Source organism: Lepidochelys kempii, chromosome 1 (genome assembly GCF_965140285.1).
Source record: "Lepidochelys kempii isolate rLepKem1 chromosome 1, rLepKem1.hap1, whole genome shotgun sequence".
NCBI lineage: Eukaryota > Metazoa > Chordata > Testudines > Cheloniidae > Lepidochelys > Lepidochelys kempii.
In genome coordinates, this window is record NC_136380.1 from 247,172,837 (window position 1) to 247,192,396 (window position 19,560).

Genomic DNA, 19,560 nt, shown 5'->3' on the forward strand with positions numbered 1-19,560 from the left:
AAAGAAATCTGATGAGGTTCAATAAGGATAAGTGCAGGGTCCTGCACTTAGGACAGAAGAATCCAATGCACCGCTACAGACTAGGGGCCGAATGGCTAGGCAACAGTTCTGCGGAAAAGGACCTAGGGGTGACAGTGGACGAAAAGCTGGATATGAGTCAGCAGTGTGCCCTTGTTGCCAAGAAGGCCAATGGCATTTTGGGATGTATAAGTAGGGGCATAGTGAGCAGATCGAGGGACGTGATCGTTCCCCTCTATTCGACATTGGTAAGGCCTCATCTGGAGTACTGTGTCCAGTTTTGGGCCCCACACTACAAGAAGGATGTGGATAAATTGGAGAGAGTCCAGCGAAGGGCAACAAAAATGATTAGGGGACTGGAACACATGAGTTATGAGGAGAGGGTGAGGGAACTGGGATTGTTTAGTCTGCAGAAGAGAAGAATGAGGGGGGATTTGATAGCTGCTTTCAACTACCTGAAAGGGGGTTCCAAAGAGGATGGCTCTAGACTGTTCTCAATGGTAGCAGATGACAGAACGAGGAGTAATGGTCTCAAGTTGCAGTGGGGGGGGGGGTTAGATTGGATATTAGGAAAAACTTTTTCACTATGAGGGTGGTGAAACACTGGAATGCGTTACCTAGGGAGGTGGTAGAATCTCCTTCCTTAGAGGTTTTTAAGGTCAGGCTTGACAAAGCCCTGGCTGGGATGATTTAACTGGGAATTGGTCCTGCTTCGAGCAGGGGGTTGGACTAGATGACCTTCTGGGGTCTCTTCCAACTCTGATATTCTATGATTCTATGAAAAAGAGCACAGCATGTATTATTTTGAAAAATCTCATGATTTTTTAATCAGTTTCATAATTATTTTGGCTCTTCCCTTGTGTTTTCTGAATGCTTGAGGGTGGCAATCCTGGAGTTTGCTTCCTTAGACACTTTAGTCTCCTTGGCTGATCCAACAGCTGTATAAGGTATCCGACTTGAAGGTGCTCCCAGGTATGATGCAAAACCATTTCACTGGGGAACTGAACATCTCCTCCTACAGACACTTCGCTGCCTCATCCACAAATTATGATGACACCCCGGGCTCATTGAAATCAACTGGAATTTTGAAATTGACTTCAATGGGGCCCAGATTGCATCCCTAGTCACCAAGCACATTTGAATGCGATTACTGATGACAGATTATTTTTCAGGGTAAACACTACTTTTTAAATGTAAAGCTGTGAGGCTAAAAGCGTTTGGAAGCCAAGGTCCTGATACTGCAATTACAACACAGAGTGGGGGCTGGAGGATAGACTTCTGTGCCTCTGCAGAGCCCCATTGACTCCACTCCTTTGACGTCAGTTGCAGGATCAACTTCCCAAGAACAACTAGAAGAGAAAAGGAGTACTTGTGGCACCTTAGAGACTAACCAATTTATTTGAGCATGAGCTTTCGTGAGCTACAGCTCACTTCATCGGATGCATCTGTAGCTCACGAAAGCTTATGCTCAAATAAATTGGTTAGTCTCTAAGGTGCCACAAGTCCTCCTTTTCTTTTTGCGAATACAGACTAACACGGCTGCTACTCTGAAACTAGAAGAGAAACGTTCATAGATTGATAATCTCTCTCTCCCTCTCTGAAAATGTGTGTTTACTGGTAGTGTAGTAAGGCTCTTCCTCTGTTAGCTCTGATGAATACAGAGGGTACAGTGCTGCTTTCTTCCTATTATATAATGATAGATGAATTATACTGTCAGTGTTGTGAAATTAAATCTTTTGTTTCAGCTGAATTTTTATGAAATATATTTTCCCCCTTATCAGTCAGTTACTGTTGTCCTTCTACTTGTTTCTCCAGGAATATGTGCTAGAATGATCTGTTCTGTGTAATGACCTGTACTTTGGCTTGTATTTTAAAATTCAGATTGTGAAATAAAATGGAACTTAAAAATAAGATGAGAGTATATTCAGTTTGTTTATATGTAGCATTTTAATTATCTTACAAGCATTGGTCTGGATCCTGACCTGTGTTGTGCGGGTATGGAAAGAGGTACCCTTCTTGCACATCTGAGAAGCGGTAGCAGGGCAGTGTAATAAGAGTCTGATAGAGGTAGTAGACATTGATTCCTGTGGTTACTATTACAGACAGCAATAGTGTTTCCTTGAATGACTGGGGGGACTGTAGCTAACATGGCAGTTGCCACCACACATCCCAGACTTGGCCACATCTACCATGTTAGGATTGCAGATTTCCTTGCATGCATGCAGTGGTCAGCCCTAGACCCTGGGCTGGGTGCACACTGCTCTTTTTTGGAGTAGCAGTAAGGTACACCTTATTGTTTCTCTCCCCCATAGCCCACTTGAATTATCCTGCCAAGTCCTGGCAGGCTGGAAAAAGAACTCACCATGCAGATGGCACCTTCTTCTCCCCCATCACTACAGCTTAGAGAAATAAAGGGAATATTTTGCCCACACAGTAAGGAGCTCAGTTGATCAATGATCTTTTTCCTCCCACTGATTCGATTAAATGTCCTTTCATTTAAAAACCCACTGAGATTAACAAAATATTTACATCCAGGGAAGCCAGTCTCTGGAATTAATATTTGCTTTTCGATTAGCAACAAAGCTTTCTTTTAATTTTACTGTGGTTCATCTAGCGAGAGGAGCTAAGCATGTGAATTTTTAAATGGAGAAATCTGGCATTAATGCAGAATAAATCTGGAGGCAGGCTACTTTTTATCAAATTCTATTAGCGTTCTTCTATTCCATTAAGGCAATTGTGGTGTTTTCATTTTGATTTGGCTGTGAAACCTGCACTCCAAATTTACATTCGCTGAAAATAAATGTTGCTTTCCATTTTGAGTGAAACAGTTCCACAATATTTAAAGACTTAAACACTTAGCTTTGAGCAGAAAGAAAAATTTATCTGTGAAGGGTGCGTATGTGGCCCTCATTACCAGAGTATCTGAGGTCCTCACAATATCGCTGTGAGGTAAGGCAATGTGACTATACCCATTTCACATATGGGGAACTTAGGCCTAAGGAGACTGAGGGACAGATCCACAAAGAGACCTGGATATCACAATGTTTGCTCAGTCTCCACTGGTGAGAGAATGTCTAGTTTGTGAATCCCACCTGGGCTTAAGCATGAACTGGGGTGACAAGCAGTTCGGTCGTGTCAGGACTTTAGGCAGATTTGCACATGCCCACTGGTGGAAACTTACGCATCTAGGGAATTTAGGCAGCTACAGGGTCAGGTGGCAGCTGAACAGGAGTTTTGACAATCTCAGTGGCACACTAAATCCCTTTGTGAATCTAATCCTAAAGTGAATTGCTCACGGTCATGCAGAAAGTCTGTGGCAGAGCAAGGAATTGAACATGTTGCTTCCTCATCCCATGCGAGTGCCCTAACTACTAGGCCCATCCTTCCTCTCCAGACACAAAGAACAGATTTCCAAGATGAATAAAATAACAGTTCTCCCTGGATTTGAGGCAGAGTAAATTGAGAAGCAATGCTGGGATGTATAAACAATAACAGTCTCCACGCCTAATGGAATTCCACCATGATTTCAACAATTTCCATCCCACCACCAACCTCAGCCTGGTCCAGTCCACACAAGAGATCCACTTCCTGGACACTACAGTGCTAATAAACAATGGTCACATAAACACCACCCTATACCGGAAACCTACTGACCGCTATTCCTACCTGCATGCCTCCAGCTTTCACCCTGACCACACCACACGATCCATCGTCTACAGCCAAGCTCTGCGATACAACCGCATTTGCTCCAACCCCTCAGACAGAGACAAACACCTACAAGATCGCTGTCAAGCTTTCTTACAACTACAATACCCACCTGCAGAAGTAAAGAAACAGATTGATAGAGCCAGAAGAGTTCCCAGAAGTTACCTACTACAGGACAGGCCTAACAAAGAAAATAACAGAACGCCACTAGCCGTCACCTTCAGCCCCCAACTAAAACCCCTCCAACGCATTATTAAGGATCTACAACCTATCCTAAAGGATGACCCAACACTCTCACAAATCTTGGGAGACAGGCCAGTCCTTGCCTACAGACAGCCCCGCAACCTGAAGCAAATACTCACCAACAACCACATACCACACAACAGAACCACTAACCCAGGAACTTATCCTTGCAACAAAGCCCGTTGCCAATTGTGCCCACATATCTATTCAGGGGACACCATCCCAGGGCCTAATAACATCAGCCACACTATCAGAGGCTCGTTCACCTGCACATCCACCAATGTGATATATGCCATCATGTGCCAGCAATGCCCCTCTGCCATGTACATTGGTCAAACTGGACAGTCTCTACGTAAAAGAATAAATGGACACAAATCAGATGTCAAGAATTATAACATTCATAAACCAGTCGGAGAACACTTCAATCTCTCTGGTCACGCGATCACAGACATGAAGGTCGCGATCTTAAAACAAAAAAACTTCAAATCCAGACTCCAGCGAGAAACTGCTGAATTGGAATTCATTTGCAAATTGGATACTATTAATTTAGGCTTAAATAGAGACTTGGAGTGGCTAAGTCATTATGCAAGGTAGCCTGTTTCCTCTTGTTTTTTCCTCCCCCCCTCCCCCCCCAGATGTTCTGGTTTAACTTGGATTTTAACTTGAAGAGTGGTCAGTTTGGATGAGCTATTACCAGCAGGAGAGTAAGTTTGTGTGTGTATGGGGGTGGGGGGGATGTGAGAAAACCTGGATTTGTGCAGGAAATAGCCCAACTTGATTGTCATGCACATTGTGTAAAGAGTTGTCACTTTGGATGGGCTATCACCAGCAGGAGAGTGAATTTGTGGGTGGGGGGTGGAGGGTGAGAAAACCTGGATTTGTGCTGGAAATGGCCCACCTGATGATCACTTTAGATAAGCTATTACCAGCAGGACAGTGGGGTGGGAATAGGTATTGTTTCATATTCTCTGTGTATATATAAAGCCTGCTGCAGTTTCCACGATATGCATCTGAGGAAGTGAGCTGTAGCTCACGAAAGCTTATGCTCTAATAAATTGGTTAGTCTCTAAGGTGCCACAAGTACTCCTTTTCTTTTTGCGAATACAGACTAACACGGCTGTTACTCTGAAACCTAATACAATTATTGTGTACTTAAGACATGGCCTGGTTTGATTAAGACTGAAGTGGGCACCCTTCCAACAGGAACGTCATCCCACAGCAAACCAGCTTTTGAATAATTGATGCTGAAAACTGGTGGCTCATGGCTGTCACGTACAGCTCACCTTAAAGTGGTATTCCCTGTGCTAAAATCTTCTCACTATAAGAATTGAGATGTAAGATGGGACATATGACATTATATAAAGAGGACAAGAAAGAAGAAAGGGAGGATTGGGCACAAGTAGGCAAGTTATGCTATAAAACCTTGGGGTCTTTTTTTAACAAAAGGCCTTCAGCATGCAAAGCTGTCAAGGTTTATCAAAAGGCTATAGTAAGATTTTTTTTAAAAATGTTTTGGTGGGAGGGTTGAAGCATGCTCTGCTTAAAGTTCAATGCACTGTGTTATCTTTATTCTAACGTAGAGCACCTAGCTGCCTGACGTGGGGGAGTGGGTGGAGTAAACACTGGATTTTACCTTACCAGATCAGGGCTGATCCTGCGCCCTGCAGTCACCAACATCTGATGCTTCAGAGACAAATGCGTTTGAGGAGCCCTTAAATATAGTCCGTTAATTTTGCACTTGACTTGGAGGTTTGGAGTGAGAACGAAATTTCTTCCTGCCCCTTCACAGACAATCACTTTGTGCTTTCAAGCCTAGGATTTCATTATTATTATAGCATGCTTACTTGCTAGTATTACTAAAAGATCATAGAAATTTATCTGTTTGCAAATCCAGCCACAGCACTAGATTCCATGAGCTAAGGCTGCCTCTAGTGGCTGTCAGTGACACACAATGAAAAGTGTAAGAACAACGGTGAATACAGTAAAACATATTAACCTTAGAGCTGTATAAATCTGCTAGAGCTTTTCTTTCCTGTTTCCTTATCTTCTCTCTTTTTATCTCCCAGTTTCATTCCTTTTGCTTATCTCCAAAGTATTTTCTTTTCTTTTTTCTCTATTGTTTTCTATCTTCTTTTTATTTTCCTCCCTTCCTCATTTGTACCTCTCTTTCCTTTATAAAATAAGAGTGGATAATAGTCACACTTGTGAAATGTCACATTATTGATATCTTCTCCTATCACTGGATATATCTGCATTTCTAATGTACACAACACTGTCATATCTAAGCACCTTTTATATAATTACATTAACAAATCTACATTCAGAAGAACATTAAGGATGCAAAGTCAAGCAAAATAGTATGTGATTATGTAGCTGAAGACTTTATCATAATGCGTATGTACAAGGGGCCTGAATTAAGGTTGCCTTAATTCTGGCATTTTCTTACTTTTCAGTGCTTGACTTTACAACTTTAATGTTTCATGACTATTTGACAGCAGAAAAACACAAAGATTAACACCCCCCCCGCCTCCCCGGGTTCAATTCCAGGTTCTGGAGGGGACTGTTCTCTAGTGAGACCCTTGGGATTTTCTGCCCCCGGCCTGTCTCTATCCTAGTCTATTACTGTGCTCCCACACCTCAACTCCTGTCCCTGCCCCCCACTCCTCTTGGCTGTCCCATCTTATTGTTGTCCCCCGCTCCTCCCACTGAATCCCTCTGATCCCCATCTGTTCCTATCCAACTTCCCCTTCCTTTCTGTTCTTATAAATCACTGCCATGCTAGGTCTTGTGCCCATCCCGCTCTGTTCCTACCTATCCCTGACCTTGGTTCCTGCTCCCCTTCCGCTCTGCTTCCATGCAATCCCCCAACCCCTTGCTCTGCCCCCCCCATATCTGGATACCCATCTAGCCCCTCCTCTCTTCCTCTGCTCCTCCCCAGCCTCTGGCTCCTGCAACCCCTCTATGCAACAGCCCATTCCTCATCCCTCTGCATTCCAGTCAGGTTGCTTCCTTCTTTTCCCCCCATGCTGCTTGGGTACCAGCTGGGGGAGCATTGCCATTCTCAGTTCCTCTGTCCAGCATTCCAGTGGACCCCGACAGCCAGGAGGAAAAAAGTGCAGAGAAAGTCAAGTTCAGTGCCCGGAGCCCATGAGTGGGAGCATGCTCAGTGCAGACTGTCTTTGGAGAAATCCAAACTCTATCAAAACCTTACTGAGCATGTGCAAACTGTGTTTCTGCCCCCTAAAGGCTCATAACTAGACCAAATTTAGTTGAATTTTCATGGGAACTACAAAAGGCACATCCCTGACACCAGGGCAACTGCACTGCTGAATTTCAAGCTTTTGCTCCAAAGTATGTGGGCTCCTTAACAAAATGGTTGTAGGAATTTGTTTTAATATGGGTAGATAACATAGTTTTCTTTATTTTCTTTCTTGGAAATGGCTGAACCATTGTTCCCAATTTTTTTCAGAAATATGTATCCTGAAACAGACACTCAGGATAGAAAATTTTAGTCTAAATAGGTTGAAGATTGGCAAAGTTATAAGCAACCCATCACTGAGTTTTATAATGAAAAGTGTTAGACAACCTTAATTATAAGCAGCACTGGCAGATCCACCTATAATGAAAGATAACATTACTTTTGTAAGAACAGGGAACCAACTCTTCAACCCTTCCTCATTATACGCATCTTTTTCCACATGAAATCAATCTTGGTGGTTGTCTTCCAGAAGGAATGTAGCCAGGCCAATCTGTAGTCACTGTTAGTAAAAGGTGTCCTTTGTAAAGAGAAAGGTCTTGCAACATGCCCTAAAAGTGGGAAGATTTAGGTTTACCCTGACTTCTAGTAGTACTGAATTGCACAGCTGGCAGCTCTGCACCCCGAATACCCTGCCCTGCTCTTTTTCTCTTGGCACCCCATCACATGTGGAGCTATCTTGGGGGGATAAGAGGCATTCTTTCAGGAAGCTAAGTCCAAGCTTTGTAGAGATGAGGACTGGATTCTTGAAACCAATCTGGAAATGGATAGAGTGCCACTGCAGAACACACACAAAAATATGTATGATATACTTCCATAGGTCCAGCCTCAGTATCTACTATATGGGCGACAGGAATCCAAACAGCTATAGATTTGCCATGTTCTTCACAGTCATTCCCATGCAAGAGTATACTATAATACATTAGTCTAGAGATGATAAAAATGCGGCTTGCCATGGCGATGTCATTGTCTAAGACAGTGCTACTCAAAGTGGTGGTCCGTGGACCAGTGCCAGTCCGCGAGCCATCGGCTGCCGGTCTGCGCACATGTTGGAAAAAAAAATTGCCGGTCCCCCACATCAGATAGCTTGAGAAGCACTGGTCTAACAGGAAGCTATCTAAGGAGCTTGGCTGGCCCAAGTCAATAGCAGATGTTTTTCTTCATTGCTCCTGCAGGTCCAAATAGCAGCAGTGGATAAACAGCGCAATGCTGAGACTGTACTGCACTTTGAGAACTACTAACACTTGACTGAAAGACGGTTAAAAAGACAGTTAAATCCAGGTGTGCATGAAGATGCCCCGTCACCTTCTCAATTACCTTCTCCAGAAGGGGAGATCAGGGAGCGGTCCGTAGTTAGCCAAGATGTGCACAATGAACGCAGCCCTGTATAAAAGGCAGCATTTTGTTGTGCTGCCCCATGAGAGTAGCCCAGGGTTACTTAAAAAGTCACAGTTCTGTCCCTCCTCCCCACCTTCCTTCCAGGAGGAAGTAATCTTGTACGGGCCCTGACCAAGAGAGATGATGTCTCGCCATTCCCCAGGCCAGTTTAGCTATGCTGGCCAGTACATCAAAGGGCAGAACCAAGGCTCAGCACACTTCCTGCCTAGTTGTGTGGGGGGGTGAGAAGTACAGGATGTACAACCTGTGCTCCCCAAACTCCTCTGCCTTTAGTTGAGATGCAGGAGAGTGGGTGTGTATATGGCAGGGTGTGTGTGCCTTACTCCTAATTTTTCTTTTTAAGAACAATGACTGAATCTCTGCACTTAAGAATGGAGACTTCTACCTGTTAGGCAATCAGAGAGAGAGAGAGTCTCTTAAATGGAGACAAGAAATCCCATTGTGCTTCGCTTCCCAGGAAGGACCCAAGACCATCTGTATGTGTGCTGATGGTATGTATATTTATGGCTTAGAAATGACTGTGATGAGAGGGAGAGAAACAGAGGGAATGACAACTAGTGGACAGCATGTGTGGAACAGTGTGATTTTTTTTTTTTTTTGGTTATGTAGAAATAAAGCTGCCCACTAAGGTGATGTGTTTGAGTCAGGTTGGCTTTGTGTGCTCTTGTGCAGGGCAGAGGCAGTCTCTTACTATGTGTTTGTACAGTGCTTGGGATAATAGGTACTTCAAATAGTACAATAATAAATACATAAATAAATAATGGAGCCCCTACCCATATATAATCAGCAGGTTTCTCTCAGTGGCAAGGAACTGTGTTTCCTCCATAGTGACCTGAGAGGAGTTGTGACTGGTTGCCCTGAAGCCAAGTGACTGGCTTTACTGTTTACATCTCCCATGCCAGAAACAGGATCTATGCTTTTCACTTTTACCATATCAAGAACTGTAGTGTTAGTATTTACCCTGCCAGAAAGGCAAATTATTTGTCACTAACGAGTGCAGAGCAATGCCTTCTGTAACCCTGAGCTGGCCAAAGCAAGGTTTTATTTTACCAAGTAGAGCTGGACTATGTCACAGCAGGACTTGCAAGCCTCCATTTGCTGTTCTTCCTCGTGATTATGATGAGGGAGTAAACACAGGAGAGGTTAAAAAAGGGATTAACCACAGGTGGTGAAGGAGACACAAGTAGGAAGGTTTCAGAGTAGCAGCCATGTTAGTCTGTATCTGCAAAAAGAAAAGAACTTTTGTTTTTAAAAGTAGGAAGGTACAGATTTGGGCTTTAGTTGTTGTAATTATCCTTAGAGAGTGAAATATGAACTACAGAGAGGACTGTCTTTGATTGGCAAATATCAGAAATGCAAAGAGAGTCACAGATTTTTGACTCTTTGCCTCTTAACAGGTTTTTTCTCTTCATTTTTTAATTCTTCTCACAAGAACCAATCTCACTCAGAGCCAAGTTATTTTAATGAGTTTTCGAATGATTATTTTCCACTTTTCCTAATATCCCCACTCAGGTCACTGAATTAGAGGAATAGAAGATAACTGGATCATTACAGAATTACTGCCGAAGTCACAGGTATTAGAAATCTGAAAATGTCATTTAGCGTATGTGTGAATTCTTTTTTTTAAAATAAGGATGCGAATAAATGAAAGGGTTAATGACTAGAGTGAGCCTTCATTAGAAGCTGATGTAACCCTGAAACCTGTTTTATTTCCAGTACTGGGGAAATCAGTCTGTAAGCAAGGACTGGCCTGTCTCCCAAGATCTGTGAGAGTGATGGGTCGTCCTTCAGGCTAGGTTGTAGATCCTTGATGATGCGTTGGAGAGGTTTTAGTTGGGGGCTGAAGGTGACAGCTAGTGGTGTTCTGTTATTTTCTTTGTTGGGCCTGTCCTGTAGTAGATGACTTCTGGGTACTCTTCTGGCTCTGTCAATCTGAATCTTCACTTCAGCAGGTGGGTATTGTAGTTGTAAGAATGCTTGATAGAGATCTTGTAGGTGTTTGTCTCTGTCTGAGGTGTTGGAGCAAATACGGTTGTATTGTAGAGCTTGGCTGTAGACAATGGTGTAGTGGGCTTCTACATCCATAGTGGCCAGGATGGTGTTATCAGGAAGATCACTGATGGATTGTAGTTTCCTCAGGAAGTCAGTGGTGTCTCGAAGATAGCTGGGAGTGCTGGTAGCGTAGGGCCTGAGGAGGGAGTCTACATAGCCAGACCATCCTGCTGTCAGGGTTCCAATGCCTGAGATGATGGGGCGTCCAGGATTTCCAGGTTGACAGAGCCAGAAGAGTACCCAGAAGTTACCTACTACAGGACAGCCCCCCAACCTGAAGCAAATACTCATCAGCAACCACACACCACACAACAGAACCACTAACCCAGGAACCAATCCTTGCAACAAAGCCCGTTGCCAACTGTGTCCACATATCTATTCAGGGGACACCATCCCAGGGCCTAATAACATCAGCCACACTATCAGAGGCTCGTTCACCTGCACATCTACCAATGTGATATATGCTATCATGTGCCAGCAATGCCCCTCTCCCATGTACATTCGTCAAACTGGACAGTCTCTATGTAAAAGAATAAATGGACACAAATCAGACATCAAGAATTATAACATTCAAAAACCAGTCGGAGAACACTTCAATCTCTTTGGTCACTCGATTACAGACCTAAAAGTGGCCATTCTTCAACAAAAAAACCTTCAAAAACAGACTCCAATGAGAGTGCTGAATTGGAATTAATTTGCAAACTGGATACAATTAACTTAGGCTTGAATAAAGACTGGGAGTGGATGGGTCATTACACAAAGTCAAACTATTTCCCCATGTTTATCCTCCCTCTTCCTTCCGCTGTTCCTCAGACGTTCCTGTCAACTGCTGGAAATGACCCACCTTGATTATCACTACAAAAGATTTTTTCCCCCCGCTCTCTTGCTGGTAATAGCTCACCTTACCTGATCACTCTCATTACAGTGTGCATGGTAACACCCATTGTTTCATGTTCTCTGTGTATATAAATCTCCCCACTGTATTTTCCACTGAATGCATCCGATGAAGTGAGCTGTAGCTCATGAAAGCTTATGCTCAAATAAATTTGTTAGTCTCTAAGGTGCCACAAGTACTCCTTTTCTTTTTGCGGATACTGTTACGAATTATACCTAATTTGTCACGCACACAAACGGCTGCGAATTATACCTCACAGGTCACTCACACAAACTGTTATGAATTATACCTGATAGGTTGTGCACAGGAACTGCTATGAATTATACCCAATAGGTCATGCACAGTTCGAGTCTAGGCTGAGGCACACGAACAAAGTCCACAGCTGCAGAGTTCCCAAGGATACTAAGTTTATTACGCTCGAGCATGGTGCCCCCCTGCTAATCAGGAGGGGACCCCAAATGCAGGTTATACAGAGATTATATACCTTTTAGCAAAGCATGTTGCCCTTGTGCATCGGAAACCTTAGCCAATAGACAAACCCTTCCCTTATCTACCACCTATCCCTGCTAAGTGCATCCCTCATGCTAAACCATTACTTTAATTACACAACATGGTTCTAAAGCAATGCACCAGTAGCCTTTCTTATCAGGATGGGAGGCTCACATCCAGGCCAGGAGGCAGGGAGTTAGGAACAGACAAAGAACAGAACAGAAACTGTGAGTCGAGACAGGCTGGAAACAAGGGGGGAGGGGGCTTCACAGGAATGCAGTATCTAAGGAACACTCCTCCTGGTGCATGATGTATTTGCTTTTAGTCTATGGTGGGCCTCAAACCAAAATGGAGTCACATATGCACATATGCTAACTTTTCCTTAACAATACAGACTAACACGGCTGCTACTCTGAAACCGGTCATCATTCTAAGTAGATGCACTGATGATGCCACTGCAAATTCACTAGTCAGAATGTCTCCTATATCCTTAATTTCACCACCTTGGACTGGATCCTTTAAGAGGGACATATATTCCTCACATTGTTCGAACCATGGCCAGTGAGTGGGAAAAGTGGAGCCATGGTTCTGTCTGCTCCCTGCCCGTTACTGCCTTTCAGGTGAGTTGTTCTCAGACAGAGCATCTTGTTAGTAGCCCTAACACAATTCCAGCCACAGGGGTGGCAATCCCGCCCCCCCTTTACTTGGGCCACACAAAAGGAGGGCTCCTAACTGTCCCCCAATCTCAACGCATATCCTTGTAAGGAGAATCGTGACTTAGCCTACAGGAAACAAAATCTGTGCCATACCAATAGTTCCTCAGGGACTACTATCCTGCTTGTGGCAGGGGCCTGTATCTCTGGTTTCAGAGGAAGCATTGCCTCCCTCCCTCATCATAGAGAGAGCCATTTGGGCAATGCTGCTCATGGTGTACAGGGAAGGTAAACCACTTCCTGACCCCTGTGGCAACCAGTTTATGCCTTGATCCATCAGATCAGATTACTCTTCATCTTATTCTGCATAACTAGAAATGTTCTTAGGGGTCAGAAAATTATCCAGCCCTTTTAAAATCTGGCTACAATATTTGACACTATGGCCTATGGCAATGAATTGCACTAAGGTTCAGTTTGTGATATGATGTGGTGTCATAACAATGTAACAAATGGTAAACACCCATATTAAAGCTGAAATGCTGGTTTTATGATTTCTTACAACAGAGGACAATTCTGTTTTCACACAGAAGATTCCCTCACTTGATATTATTTACAGCTAGATTTGGCTAATTTAAATTAGTTTGCCCACTCCATTATATAAATGCTCTCCAGGAGCCTGCAGTCTTTACTCAAGAAAAATTCCCATTGAGGCCAATAGGAGTTTTCCCTGAGTAAGGATTTAGTAAGGATTGCTACATTTGGCTACAGACTAATAAATCATGTATACCACTGTGCCTGAAAAGTAGCTATCACTAAAAAACCACCTCTGGAAACCAAGGCTGATAGAAAGATGAAGAAATTGATGAATTGGTTCAGATTCAATTTAATTTTGAGATTGGAGTTCTGCATCTCTATCACAAACTCGTATGGAGCAGTCTACGTTGGTGTTCTGAATAAATACCATTTCACCTGTTTCCATTCAGCCCAATAGTGCCATTTGGAGACCAGTTACATTAATGTCAAAGGAGTAATACAGTGCAGTAAATTTATTTTGTACCATGTCTACTTTCTTATTAAGTGCCTTTATACACAACTAGAACCAGAGACAACCATTTGATTGTGTTGTATGGGTTTGCTTGTTTCCTTACAACTAGTATCCAGAAAATAGAGCAAGTGTGAGTAATTACTACACTTTCCCACCCAGAGCTGGGACTTATTACTGCGCACATTATTCTATCTGAAATTCTAATCCTTTTGGGTCATAATGATTCATAGGCAGTAGCTCTGGCAGATAACTCAGAAGGTCTCTCTCACTATGTTCCTTCCCCACTAACTGGTAGAAGTTGTGCTCAGTTTGTCATAAATGGAAACTTGCTCTTTACATACTTTTCAGGGTCAACAATAGAATAGCAAGATGTAAAGATTCCTCAGGCACTCCAGAAGTTAAAGCAGCACTGTACAGGGGTGTAGAGGGGTTTGGCCAGGGCTCGTCCCTCTCCAGGATGGTGGGGAACCACACCGCCTCGGTACTTCAACTGTTGACGGGGAATTAGCCTGGCCACAGGAGTCTCTCGCCACGGCAGCAATAGAGGCAAACACCAACAATTATTCACGCCCAGCCCACGGTCAGTGGGCAATAGTGAGTCATAGACTTGGGTCCTCAGGCAGGAGCTGAGCAACTGTTATACAAGTAGCAGGCCCTGGCCCTGGGTCAGGGCTGGGCAGCAAAGAGTCAGTGGCTCAGGCCCTCAGACAGGGGCTGAGCAAAGGCTGCGTCCCAGCCCGGGGCCCTAGCAGCAGCAGAAGGCCAGCTGCTGAGTTAGTGGGGATCCTGGCCGCAACACACTGACATTGGCTCCAGCAGTGCTACAGTCAGACTAGGGTCGGTTGCCCCCGGGCTACTTCCAAACTCCCCTTCTGGAGATATCAGGGTCTGGACGGTGTTCTCCGGGAGCAGGGTCAAGCACAATGGGCTCCTCTGGGTAACTGGCGAGGGGCAGGCTTGGCAGCTCCTCCAGGTAACTTGCAAGGGGCAGGCTTGACAGCTCCTCTGGGCTCTGGTCAGTGTCAGGAGGTCAGACCAGTCTTCGGGTCTGCCGCCGGTTGCCGGAATCTCCCAACTGGGAGTTGGGCCGCAGGTGTCTGGCCTCTCCAGCGGCTGCTTCTCTAGTGAGCTCTGGGGTTGGGCTTTTAAACTTCCTGTCCTGCACCTTGACCTCTGGGCGGCAGGTGCAGGACGGACTGGCTCCTCCCACTTTGGTGTCCAGAGGGGCTCACCCCTTTCCGGGGCAGCAGGGAACCACACCCCCTTGCTACAGGGGGATTGGGATTAATACCCATCTACTGTAGTTTACTGACTCTCAGGATAACTATATTTTCACACTTTTATGGTAAATCTTGGGTTATGCAGATTTCCAGTGCTCCAGTTCTAGTTGCATTGTAAGAAAATCACATTTCCAAACCCTGTGGTGTATCTTAGATATGGGCACTTCTAGAAAAGCAGAGTGAAACTTGACAAATAGTATGCCATTCATGGTGTGCACTGTAGCAAACCACAGAAAGCTACATTTCTAGTACTCCATGCAGAACTTATCAGAATAAACAATTGCATTCCAAATGTAATGTGAAAAATATTGGATTAATAGATGATGCATTACGGTGAACCTTAAGTTACTATATTTTAATACTTCACTAATGTTAGCGTAAATATATTTCCAGTGCACTCACCTGAGTAGAGAAACACTTTTAAAATATCTGCAACAAAGTTTTAATAGCATGTAATGTAATAAACTACAGACCCTGCAAGCATCCCCTGCTGAGGGCGTAAGTTGCATATTTATTCACATTAGAGCATTCAAACACTGAGTGCGACTGGTCAGCTGTGGGAGATGGTTTAAACAGCAGGTTAGAAATACCTATGCTCCTTACTACAGCAGGTTTAAGTAGAAACTCAACCCTTTGTTTCTCTGAGATAGATAAATTCAGTTCTGTGCTGTTTACTTTTCCACTCTGCACAGAGAGCAAAGCTTTCATAACCTGCTGAGGGGGAGTTTGCCACAGCGACCTTCCCAAATTTCTCATCTCCTTCCACCACTGCTATTCAGTGGCCCACATGACCACCTCAGAGCTGGTTACATGAAAAGACTAATACACTTTGGAATCCGTGGGTATGAAAGGCAGTGTACACATTGCAAATAATGGATATATTTATTATTATTATTAATTATTATTTATTACAGCAGTAGCACCTAGAGGCCGCAGCTACTTCAGGGCCCAGCTGAGATAACAATCTAATTAGACCAGACAGACAAAGCAAGTGAGGAGAATGGAAGTATTGTTATCTCTGTTTTACCAATGGGGAACTGAAGTATAGAGGGATTGAGGCCCCAGTTCAGGAGTATGTGCTTAAATCCATCTTTATTTTGGAAAATACTTAAATGATGTTTAACTTTAAACAGACATGTAAGACTAATTGAATTCAATTAAAGTTAAGCATGTGCTTCAGTGTTTTCCAGAATCAGGGCCTAAGTGATTTGCCAAGGGCACACTGGAAGTCTGGGTAGGGTTGCCAGCTGTCTAATCACACAAACCCAAACACCCTTGCCCTGCCCCTACCATGCCCTTTCCCCCAAGAACACGCCCCTTCAGAGGCCCTGCCTCTGCTCACTACATTCCCCCACCCTCACTGACTTTCACCAGGCTGGGGCAAGGGGTTGGGGAGTGGGAGGGGGCTCCGAGCTGAGCCTGGGGCAGGGGGTTGGGATGTGGGAGGGGGCATAGGCATCAACTCCGTGGGTGCTCCAGGGCTGGAGCACCCATGGGGAAAAATTATTGGGTGCTCTCCACCCACTGGCAGCCAAGCTCCCTCTGCCCCACCCCTCCTCCTCCTCCTCCTCCTCTCCCCTGAGCACACCACATCCCCCACTCCTCCGTCTACCTCCCAGCGCTTCCTGCCAGACCACCACCAAACAGCTGTTTGGCAGCATTAGCATGCTCTGGGAGGTAGAGGGAGGAGTGGGAACATGGCGTGCTCAGGGGAGGAGACAGGAAAGAGGAGGGGCCGGGGCAGGGATTTGGGGAAGGAGTTAGAATGTGGGCGGAGCCTCATGGAAGGGGTGGAGTGGGGGCGGGGCCGGGGGCGGGTCGAGCACCCAGGGGAAAGAGGGGAAGTTGGCGCCTATGGGAGGAGGTGAGGGCTGCGGGCTCTGGGAGGGAGTTTGGGTGTGGGAGGGAACTCCGGTCTGGGGCAAGAGGTTGGGGTGAGGGAGGGGGTGCAGGCTGTGGGTACAGGCTCCAGGGTGAGGCAGGGATGGGAGGTTTGGGGTTCAGGAGAGAATTCAGGGATGGTGCGAGAGGGAATGTAGGCTCTGGGATGGAGTTTGGGTATGGGCTGGGGTGGGGGGTCGGGGTACAGGTGGGGTGAGGTCTCCAGCTGGGCGTGCGGGCCCTGGGGTAGGGCTAGGGATGAAGGGTTTGGTGTGTGGGAGGGGGCTTAGGGATGGGGCAGGGGGCTGGGATGTGAGAGGGGATGAGGGGTGCAGGGTTGGGGTGGTGCTTATCTGGGGCAGCTCCCAGTTGGTGGCGCAGCAGGGCTAAGGCAAGATCCCTATCTGGCCTGGCTCTGCGCGGCTCCCAGAAGCAGCCGGCATGTCCGGCTTCTAGGCTCGGGGTGGCCAGATGGCTCTGCACACTGTCTCCACCTTCAGGCACCATCCATGCAGCTTCCATTGGCCGCAGTTCCCTGTTCCCGGCCATTGGGAGCTGTGGGGCTGGTGCTCGGGGTGGGACACAGGGGCAGCGTGCGGGGACCCCCTGGCTGCCCTTGGACCTAGGAACCGAACATGCCGGCTGCTTCTGGGAGCTACGCAGAGCCAGGGCAGAAAAGGAATCTGCCTTAGCCCTGCTGAGCCACCAACTGGACTTTTGGACTATTAAAATCTCCAGGATTGCTTTCATTAGCAACCAGGAGATTGAGCCCAATTCTGGTAGACTCCCAGCCAATCCGAGAGGGTTGGCAACCGTAAGTCTGGGGCAGATTCAGGAACTGAGCACTGATTCAGTGAGTCCCTCTCAATGGCCGTAACCACAAGACCATCCTTCCTCTCAATTCTTATACAGCCATTCACGCTAACTGCAGGATTGAATTGTATCTTTCTAGCACTTGTTGATTGCAATGTACATGAAAGCATCCTCTGATGTCACTATCAGGTTTATATTCTTCACTTAAATTAGAGGCTGCCCAGTGAGCCAGTCCACAGATTTGCTGCAGTTCATTTAATTCACAATTTCATTATTGGCTGATAATAGTACCCTCTTCATTATCAGATGACAACTGTGTAACTGGATGTTAATAGTGAAGTACTTCAAGGATGAAAAAAACCCGATTAGTTTGTAGTCTTTTCACTCCATCAGCCACCTGTTTTTTTTCCTGACTACAGATACCATTTCAGAAAATGCAATATTAAAACCTTCAACAACATAGTTCAGTTTTAGAGACTCCCTAGAGTTAGCTGTGACCTGCTAACACATTTTTAAACACCACTTTCTTTGTCTACACTAGGTGCCAACTGGTGCTGAAAAATAAATTAGCATGTGTTAGCTAACGTGTTTTAAAAAATCATTCATTTCCCCAGTCTGGTCAAGCCCTCAGTCAAGCAAGAGTTCTAAAGGGATGGGGGCATGGGAGAGAAGCTGCAACCTGCAGTTTGGAGGCTCTCGCAGTCAGCTCTCTGAGCGTCTCGACTTTTTTCCCCTCCGTGTTCACTGTAGGTAAGCCAGTCCTTTATGGTATGTCTCCATGCAAAAAAAGATCCACAACATGGCTGTGGCTGGCCCAGCGTCAGCTGACTTGGGCTTGTGGAGCTCGGGCTGTGGGGCTATAAAATTGCAATGTAGACATTCAGGCGTGGGCTGGAGCCTGAGCTCTGGGACCCCACGAGGGGGGAGGGTCTCAGAGCCTGGGTTCCAGCCTGACCTTGAACAGCTACACTGCTATTTTTAGCCCCTTAGCCTGTTCCCCTTAGCTGGAATCTGCTCTGAGACTCAATTCCATGGGTTTTTATCGCATTGTAGACATAGCCTGAGCCTCGATTTTACTACACTGTACAGCCAGGGAGGAGAGAAATTTGATTTCCAGCTCTCCTCCCTCGCTCTCTAGATAAGAGAGAGCATTGCTATTACTGGTGGAACTGCACCGATGGTGAATTATGTGGCCAGTTTTTCCTAGAGAAGTCCCTTGACTCCCTTGCCCTTCATGTGTGGCTTGTCAGGTTAGACTGTGAGATTTGCAGGCAGAGGCAGAGTCTTCCTATCTATGTGAACAGCACCTACTACACTGGTGCCCTGGTTCTGATTGGTGCTTCTGGGATCTATTGCAACTGAATCGAAGTAATAATTGTCTTCAGTGGGTGAGTTAAGAATAAAATTGTGAGTGAGGGCTTGCAGAATTGGACTTCAGCCTCATGCTGGAAATCACTTTAGATAAGCTATTACCAGCAGGACAGTGGGGTGGGAATAGGTATTGTTTCATATTCTCTGTGTATATATAAAGCCTGCTGCAGTTTCCACGATATGCATCTGAAGAAGTGAGCTGTAGCTCACGAAAGCTTATGCTCTAATAAATTGGTTAGTCTCTAAGGTGCCACAAGTCCTCCTTTTCTTATTGTCATATCTGAGTGCAAACTCATTTTCCTTAGTTTGGCCTGTTCAGCACTGATTTGTATCGCCATTGGTAGCTTAACAAGTGCATTCCACAAAGCAGAATGCTGCTGCAGTCAGAGGAAGTAAAGAGAGAGAGACTCATACTAATTTCAGCTCCCTTAGAAACTTAGGGCCTGATCCTGCAAGAGATT